The sequence below is a fragment of the Poecilia formosa genome, unplaced genomic scaffold, assembly GCF_000485575.1.
Source record: "Poecilia formosa unplaced genomic scaffold, Poecilia_formosa-5.1.2 Scaffold347, whole genome shotgun sequence".
NCBI classification, from domain to species: Eukaryota; Metazoa; Chordata; class Actinopteri; order Cyprinodontiformes; family Poeciliidae; genus Poecilia; species Poecilia formosa.
Genome location: NW_006800286.1, coordinates 430,720 through 439,429, shown reverse-complemented (window position 1 = coordinate 439,429; position 8,710 = coordinate 430,720). Strand labels below are relative to the sequence as shown.

At 36.7% G+C, this 8,710-nt stretch overlaps 1 protein-coding gene across 2 annotated transcripts in view; it reads left to right on the top strand.

Moving 5' to 3' along the window:
• The window catches only part of abhd8b (abhydrolase domain containing 8b), a 64,187-nt gene that overhangs the window by 31,692 nt on the left and 23,785 nt on the right, over positions 1-8,710 (top strand). The gene's annotated exons all lie outside the window — the stretch shown is intronic.

Here is an 8,710-nt window from a genome sequence, read left to right as displayed (position 1 = left end):
TCTGCATGGTGGCAGGATGATATGAATCCACACCATATCCTGTCAAACATCTAATATTCTTTTTATTTATATTAAAGAAGAAACTTTCTTTTACAGCTACAATTCGGTGTAAATTACTCTCAGGTCAAAGTGAACAGAGAGAAACCTCGTTTGTGCCAGAGAAAAATCACATTTTTAGTATGAAGGTCTAAATATGGATTTCCTCTGAGATCTCTGAAGCACATGATATTTGGCTATTTCCACTTCTGAGACTTTAGCCTCTTGTATTCAGGAAGTGGGTCTTAAGCAAGCAGCATGATGTTTAAGCAACCAAAAAGAAGCTATTCACAGCTTTCTAGTTTAACAAGTTGATTCTGAGAAGTCACAAGACTCCCATTGCTGTTAATTGCTTCTTTTCAGAATGCAAAATATTTTACCACAGATCAGCCTCACCGATTTATTCTCAATATTAGAGCACGGCCCAACAGAAAGGCTTGCAGTACGTCCTGATTATTACAACTCAAGTTTAAATACATGTTAAAACCACAGCTGTGTTGTTGCACCTTTGGTTAAAATGTGTCTCAGTGGACACAATGCAAACATGTCACTGTATGATGAAATCCCATCTCTGTACAGTCAGCTTGGTTTGCAACATCCTCCAGGGCTACTATTTATATTTCTAAGACTTACCCTACAAACAGACATATATGTTCAGTAAGTTGAAACCATATATTTACATACTCTGCCTTTCCTGCATGATTGAATGCCTCAAGAATGAGAACATTATGTTGCTCAGTCAGATGTTTACACACTTTTTGGATAGAATTGTCTTTAAAATTTCTGACCTGAGTCAAATCTTTTGTGTATCTTTTGCACAAATCCCCACAATTTCTTCAAAACACTGACTATAACAAATTTACTGACATCTTATCGTCCACTTGGAACTATTTGTACTCATTTGGACCAAATGCTTAGTTTTTCTTTCAGAGCTTGCATAATTGTTTCTACATAATGTTCTTTCCTCATTATGCCATTTATTTTGTAAGTGCAACAGTCCCTCCTGCAGTAAACAAGCCCCACTGCCACCCTTTGACTCCACAGTTGTGATGGCACTCTATGGTCTGACACTGGGACTAATCAGGTAAGGAAAAGTTTGGATCCCAGCACAATGTGGCGATGTTTGAAACCAGGAGCTGAAGAGGACTTGATATGGAAAGTGTGCCTATGAAACAAAACCTGTCAGACCTATAGGTTGGGAAATGCCTAAAATGGTGCCATATATGTGTTGTTCAATAAAGATTGTGTCTAAATATCAACAGGAACTTCCATGATTGGGCCAAAATTTGCTCATGATTCGGTTGTTCCGATATGGGGTGCAGGTTGAAATTTTTTTTTTTTGCTGTTTACCTGAAGTCTTGTTTACAAAACTTTCCATCCAGACATAAAGAAGACGACCACTAACATACACCACAGTGGCCTTGATACCCATATTTCACATCTCTGTCCACTTCCAAAAAGATTTGCTTGCTGGACATTCCCATGATGTTAATATTTGTTTGCAGTAAATTAACAGAATAAATGTAGCACTTCAGGCATCTGGAAACTGTACAGTAAAGAATCAAAGCTGTGGAGGGTTTCTCTCTTTTATCTTGGCTGATTTGTTTTAATTTTCCTTAATATTAATGTCATGCAAGGAAGCTGGAAGATGTCACCTTAAAATATATCTAAAGATGCTCCACCATCCAACTTTGAAGAAAGCTTAGCAAATAGAAACAGTTTTGGTGATTCTGACATAAAACAGGAAAGGATTAGTCTTCTTTTATCATCCTTTCTCTTAGAGAGAGTGAGAGGTTTTATTAATTCCTCATGTATATTTTTTTAATGCTAGAATATGAAACTACATTATTTTGTTGTTTAATTAAATATTAACACACATTTCTGGTAAGCATTTAAATGTGAAATAGTTCATTTTGAATGTAAAACAGGAAGTTAGTTGTGTACGTGACATGACGAACATAAAACAGGAAAATGTACATATGTGGCATTTTGGCTTCTTACAAAAGCATGACAGCATTTGGATCAATCAATTGTAATTTTGAAAGTTTAATCATGTAGGATTTTTTCATACACATGTTGCAGGTCTACAGCTATAAAAAATGGGCGACTGAATAAAGACGTACTGAAAGGTTTTTTTGTGTGACATTTTCTGCGTCGCACTAAGACATTTACCTGACTTTTATAATCAAACAGTTTTATTTATTATAAAACTTTGTTCCGTAACAAAATCATGTAAATGAAACATCACAGAACAATCAAGCAAATCGGAATCAAACACGGAGATACAGCATTCAGTTTTTATGCTCCACTAATCTGGAACCAACTTCCAGAAAACTGAAAAAGAAAATGATGAAAAAATAAGTTCCTTTAAATCAAGACTAAAAATCCTTTTGCTCAGAGCTGCCTTCAATGAATTACAACTGGAACATCATAAAGTGTCGTCTGTTTTTCAACTTGGTGTTTTTTTTCCTTACTTTGCCACTGCAATGTGATATTTTTGATTTTTTGTTGTTGTATTGTCAATCTAATCATGTAACATATGTTGGTGTTAACATATATTGCAGTTATCTTAGTTTGCCAATTGTAAAATATGTTAACACCAACAGAGTCGGCTTGCTCTGGTTTAAATATTGTCCTAATGTGAGCAGAAATGCTACTAAGAACCAGAGAAAGTGGTCATCATCCCGTGACACTCTGTGAACTGAATGTTCTCATTTCCACTTACATTATGTTTAAGAGGAAGAATTTGTTGCTTTAACTTAAGCACATAAAATGAAAAGTGTATGAGATCAAGTCCTTCCATCCACAACTCCATCCTACAATAATTCATCATAACTCTGTGGAAGTTTTAATACAGAAATAGATTTCAGTGAAACAAGACTTCCTCATCATTCAAACACATAGCTAGCATATAAAAAAAAATCCCTAAATCAGACCACCCACTGACACATTGTTCAGTAGTCCTATTGAGTTTCTCTTCATCTTTTTACAAAGTAATCAAAAATCCAAAACAGGATTCACGTGGTCTCAGAGATGACTCAGTTCGTGGATAGCGTCAGCAGGCTGCTGCATAAACACAGATCTGATCTTTCTTCTGAAATTAAAGTTGCTATGGTGAGGAAGAGGGAAAAGGTTAAAAAGTCAAAAGTGGTGTTTGATGCTGGGCAATGCACAGCGAGAGTGGTATCCCAAAACACTTAATAAATATAATACTTTATGAATCTTCATACATTTATGCAATAAAGCCATCTTCAAAGAGCAAACAGTGAAGTTGGACTGTAGTGTGAGGAACTCTGAACTTCGCTGAGGTGAACTGGTCCTCGTTTTCCGTCGTGGCAACACTGGGAAGGCCCCAGCACCAAGCAAGCTTTCCAGTCTATGACGACGTGTGCAGTGATGGAGTTCAGTTGGCAAACCTCTGGCTTTGGTTAGATGACCTTTTCTCTATTAGCTGATCCACTGCAGGTACTTTCTCCAACACCTCAAAGTCACAGAGTGTACCCAGCTCAAATAATGCTGACTCACAGTGGTCAACCCACTTCTGGCTTTTGGATGCTCTGGTGAAAACTCCAAACTTCAACACACCACACAGATCTGCTCTCATCCAGAAGCTTTTGGAGACAACTCAAACCTCTCCATTTTACATAACATAAATTATTTCTTCCAATAAAAGTAGTTTTACACACTAGATGTATGCTGCTGCGTGTCAAACATTTTTACAAACATACAGCCTGTGTTACGCATAAAGAAAAGTTGCAAATAATCCATCACTAACCAGGAAGTACCAACTCTGTGACTTCTGGTTTCCAGATTTTCGAAATTAAACTGAATAAACAATGCACAATACTCTAAAGAACAGTGTCACATTGAACAAAAACGTCAATGGCTCTTTAGGAGCCATAACAGCTATTATTAGCTGGTCAAAACTATTTTTCTGACATTCTAGAACTTCAGTAATAATCTAGACACTTTGCACTGCATGAAATGTGTTGCAACCCATGCTGCATAATGCTGTTCAGTAGGTACCAGTTTGACATATTAATACATTTTTCTAAATCAGTCTAGCTGTTGCTGTGGTTAAGTCAAAACCTCCGTTTGACTCGCTGAACAATGACTGCTATCCCAGAAGCCTCTGCAGACTCTAATCTTTTGTCCATCAACGATGGCAGACCTGGCCAAAGAACAAGGCCTGAACAGTTCTTGTGGGCTGTGGTTGCATTAAGTATTTGTTTTTATCATATGCTGTCAATTTTGAAGCAAAGCTCTGCAAGACCGACCCTCTGAACGCCCAAAATGCTGAGTGCTAAAGCTGACCTGGTTAGCTTAGCAGCCTCATAGCAAAAGGTAACTGATCATCTTTGTTAGCGGCTTCAAAATCTTCTCTTGTTCCATGTCTTCCGTCTTGTTAATCTCCTTTAATATAATAAAATATGCAAAAAATCCAAAGTAAACAATTAAAATGCTACTTTTCTGACTTAAGTAGTCTTAATTGTTAACAAGTGTTTGTCTTTTTATTATTATTTTTTTTTTAGTTTGAGTTCATCAGTAACAAACATTGAGTAACAGGTTTTTTTCTCTCTAAAAAGTCATTATTGACATGGGATAACATTGTTTGAGTCACAGAAAAAATCCTTTTTGCACACAGCAGCAAAAGTGGAAGTCATTTTTGTATGTGTGCACAAACTTGGCCAGTAAAGCTGATTCTAACTTTATTATATACTTAAAATAGCTTATGCCCAATACACTGCATAGGTAAGATAAATTAATCAGTAAACTCCTTCAACATTTTACCATCTTGATGTTTCCTTTTTTATCTTGATAGATTTAAGTCTGATCATGAATTGTTACAGCCTGAGAAGCATATCACTGTTAATAACTATTTTACTTATTTAGCACATTTAAAAGCAATAAATGTGACACCAAAAGATTTACTGCCAAGGCAGATAACATAAAGCGCAATAAATGAGCAGAATATAATAAAACAGAAAATCACAATACAGAAACTTAACTCTATTTATGCCTCCAACTGTGCTTGAATCTAAAGGGCTCAGTAGTCTGCTCTGCTGTGTCTGTGTCAAGGGTGTTGACAAGATTTGTGGCAGCTACTGAAAAACCTCAGCAACCTTTATTTTTTAATTTTGTGCCGTGACATCGAAGAGAAACTGACTTGCCGATTGAAGTGCTCCGCGCGGCGTGTTCATGTTAAAACATTCAGCTACGTATGACGGGGTTCGACAATTTAAAGCTTTAAATTGTCGTATTAAAACTATTTAAATGAATCCAGAAGAGGACAGATGAAGAAGCCAGCTGAGAGACAAGACTGAAGCAACATGATCACAACAAAAGCAAAACATTGATTTAGACTAAGATAAAGACGTGTAAAGTCTAAAAGACACAAAATAAAAGTACTAATAACTTCTTGTCTTAATAGGAATATAAAATTTGACTTCACATTGGTAATGTTATCAACTGGTAAAACAGATTATATGAAAGCATTTATCTGCTTCTCTAATTTGAAGGAGCTCTCAAAAACAAACCTCAGATACCCAACAGCAAAACAACAAGGAGTCAGAGGACTAAGTGTGGCGGGAACGTCCCTCAGAAGAGAAGATTTAAGAGTGATGCGACTTTAATTTACTCTCTTCTCTAACCCAACAAACTAGGACACAGTTTTGACCAAATGCTGCTTAAAATGTTCAGCCTGTGTACATGTGGACCCACAGCACTAAGACTGAACAAACACCTTGAGTTGTGTTTTGTGTTGCCAAGATGAAGGTAGTTTAACTACAGCAAAGGCTACATGAAAGACGTGGGTATCACATGTCATGATTCTGAGTATGCACTATGTTAACCTCGAGCTGCAAAATGTTTTATTTTTATATTTATTAAAAAAAATAATGAATGAATAACTTTTTTTTGGCTAAATATTTGTTTTCCCTCAGCATGTTTAATCTTACTTTTCATTTACTACCGTTGGATAAGCTCAGTGAAATGCATAAGCTGAAAAACTCATGCACATCAGAGGGAAACCTGCACAGCTGCAAGGTGAAAGGAAACTTGATGCCGTACCTCCCACTCAACAGTCACTCTGTCTGAGGAGATTCCAGGATCTAACCTCCAGATTACATGCAATTCTTGTGGCATTAAGCGTTCTTTTAAAGGGATCAGCGTCAAAGTCTTGAGGTCAGCTTTCTTTATGGTCAGCCGGTAAAGTGAAATTACCAACACCCTGTAGGGTTTTACTAGTTTCCAGAAACAGCAGAGTAGGAATTAACACAATTGCTTGTGTTAACAGTAAAAGTTGCCTCCGTTTTCTATTCTGAGCTCCTGCTGTTTATGTAGGGGTGGAGAAGGAAGGTGTGGTTTAGATGAGAAACTGTGTCACAGCTTCCCCAATTTAGGTTTTTTTAACTTCAGGTTCTAACATCTTGCACGGCTGACCAAAGTGTTTATTTTTTAATCGAACTTCCTCTCCCTTAAAGCTTCATTGTGTCGTCAACAATCCTTTTTCCTCTTCTTTCTTTCATTCTCATTTCTGAACCATATATTTTTTCATTTCCATAAAACGGCTAAAGAAGAAGGCCAGACAGTACCTATTGAAATGTGCTGTTAGTTCCTCTCTGCAGTCACAGCTGCGACCACAGGGTGGTGAGATAAAAATGGATTGCAAGCAATGCATATGTGTGTGTGTGTGTGTGTGTGTGTGTGTGCACTACACCCTGATGCACTTAAGTTTTTTTCCTCCCGTCTTTGCAAGGTGCACCCACACTTTGCAAGTGGGTTAAAACTTTCAGTCAAAGTCAGAATTAGCGCTGCCTGGTGACTTTTGCACTTGAAATGTCACTGGGAGATAATTTGGTTGGGGATATGGTATGCTGCACAAAGATGATGCACTTCTAAAATTTGTGCAAAAGATCAGCAAAAGATTATCTGCCAAAGTTAGGAAAGAAGACTTCTCATAATGAATTGTTTTGTATTGCATATGTGTGTTTGTCAGCCTCTTCAGAGTTTGGATATCAACTAACAGATTCATAAGAAGGTCAAATAAATTAACAGTTAAATCAAGCTTTTGTAAAGATTTTAACCCTTTCATGCATAGAGGTCATTACAGTGGACAACTATTTAAAAGACATTATTTTGTGCTTCTTGTGGATTTTTATGTTATAAATGCACACAGAACACTGAAGTGGACACTAATGCATCATAAAATACACCGTCAAATACTGGCCATCAGCTGCTGATGCAAGAAATTATTTTTGTTAAATCCAATATGGCCGACAGACAAAAAAGCATGCCGACCGACCCGGTCCCTCCTCCTACTGTAGACAACTCTGCAAGTAAAAAAACATATTGTGACATCAGATAACCCCTAAAGAACAATACTACTGATGTATTTTTAAATAACTTTGTATTTGGAAAAAATTACAATTGATCACCTAAAAAATATATTTTTTTTTAACAAAAAAATTTTTCCTACCTTATTTTATGCCTTAAGAAAATAAAAATAAAAAATCCTGACACAACGGATCATAATTCATGCACGAAAGAGTTAATCTTACAATTCAGGAAGATGAATTCTACTTCTCTAAAACAGAGTTTTGGAGAAAGGTGAGTCAAAGTTTATCAATTGATAAACAGTGAATCAATCATTTCTAAGGCTGCTGTTCAAACCATGTAGGTGTCAAAAGATGTCGATAATGACTTGCAGAAGTTCCAACCTAGCATTAGAAAGAGGAAGGAAGGGGATTTAAGAGCCTTTTAACGTGGCATGGTGTTAGTGCAAGATGGGCTCCTTTGAATATTACAGAAAGTACTGATGTAATGATATTTAATGTGCTGTAGGAAATGAATAAAGAGGGAGTAACATCGCCTCTGGTGTGTTGAGCCTTGATGAGAAAAGGCCTCCAGTTCGTGTGCTGCCAGCATGGGTTTTAAAAAGAGTTGACTAGAAGGCAAAAAATTCAAAACTCTGAGGTATGGTTTGAGATCACTGTCCTGGTTCAGTGGTCAAAGCTTTGGGTTCCTTACACACAGCACGATACTTTCTTCTGGGATTTTCTAATTCTTGAATGAATCCACCTTGCCACTCCATTGGGGCTTTGCAATAAATCGATTTTATTTATTAATCAAATTAGCTGTTTATAAAGATTTAATTTTTATCTGTGCACTCATTGGGGTTTGGTAGTTCAGACTGATGTCAGCCCACCCGGGGCCTATCATCTTGCTTAAAAAGCATATTTTAAATGTTATGTTTATTTGAACTTTGAATTTAGGTCAACTCCCATAAGAGATGATTAAAATGATAGCAAGTTTTGGAAAATATTTTCTGCCATTCGTAATTTTCTTTAAGAAAAGAAAGGAAGAAAAAGAAAACTAAAATCAGATCTAGTGTAAAGAAATCTGAGATTTTACTTTTAAGCCATATCGTCCAGCCTTACCCTCCACATTGTGGGAAGTTTCCATTGCCGTCAGAGCATCCCCAGCATCACCATGCCTTCCTAGAAGACTGGTGTTTTTATTAAAAGTTCTCCATTCCTCCATTTGTCTGGAGGAGGGAGACAAAGGTCTCAAAAGTTTCGAACTAATCACACCGCATAACAGAATCACAAACCCTCTTTGACTTATTTATATATTTGAGAGCAAATTGGAGCCGATTTCTGAAACTGCAGTGGCT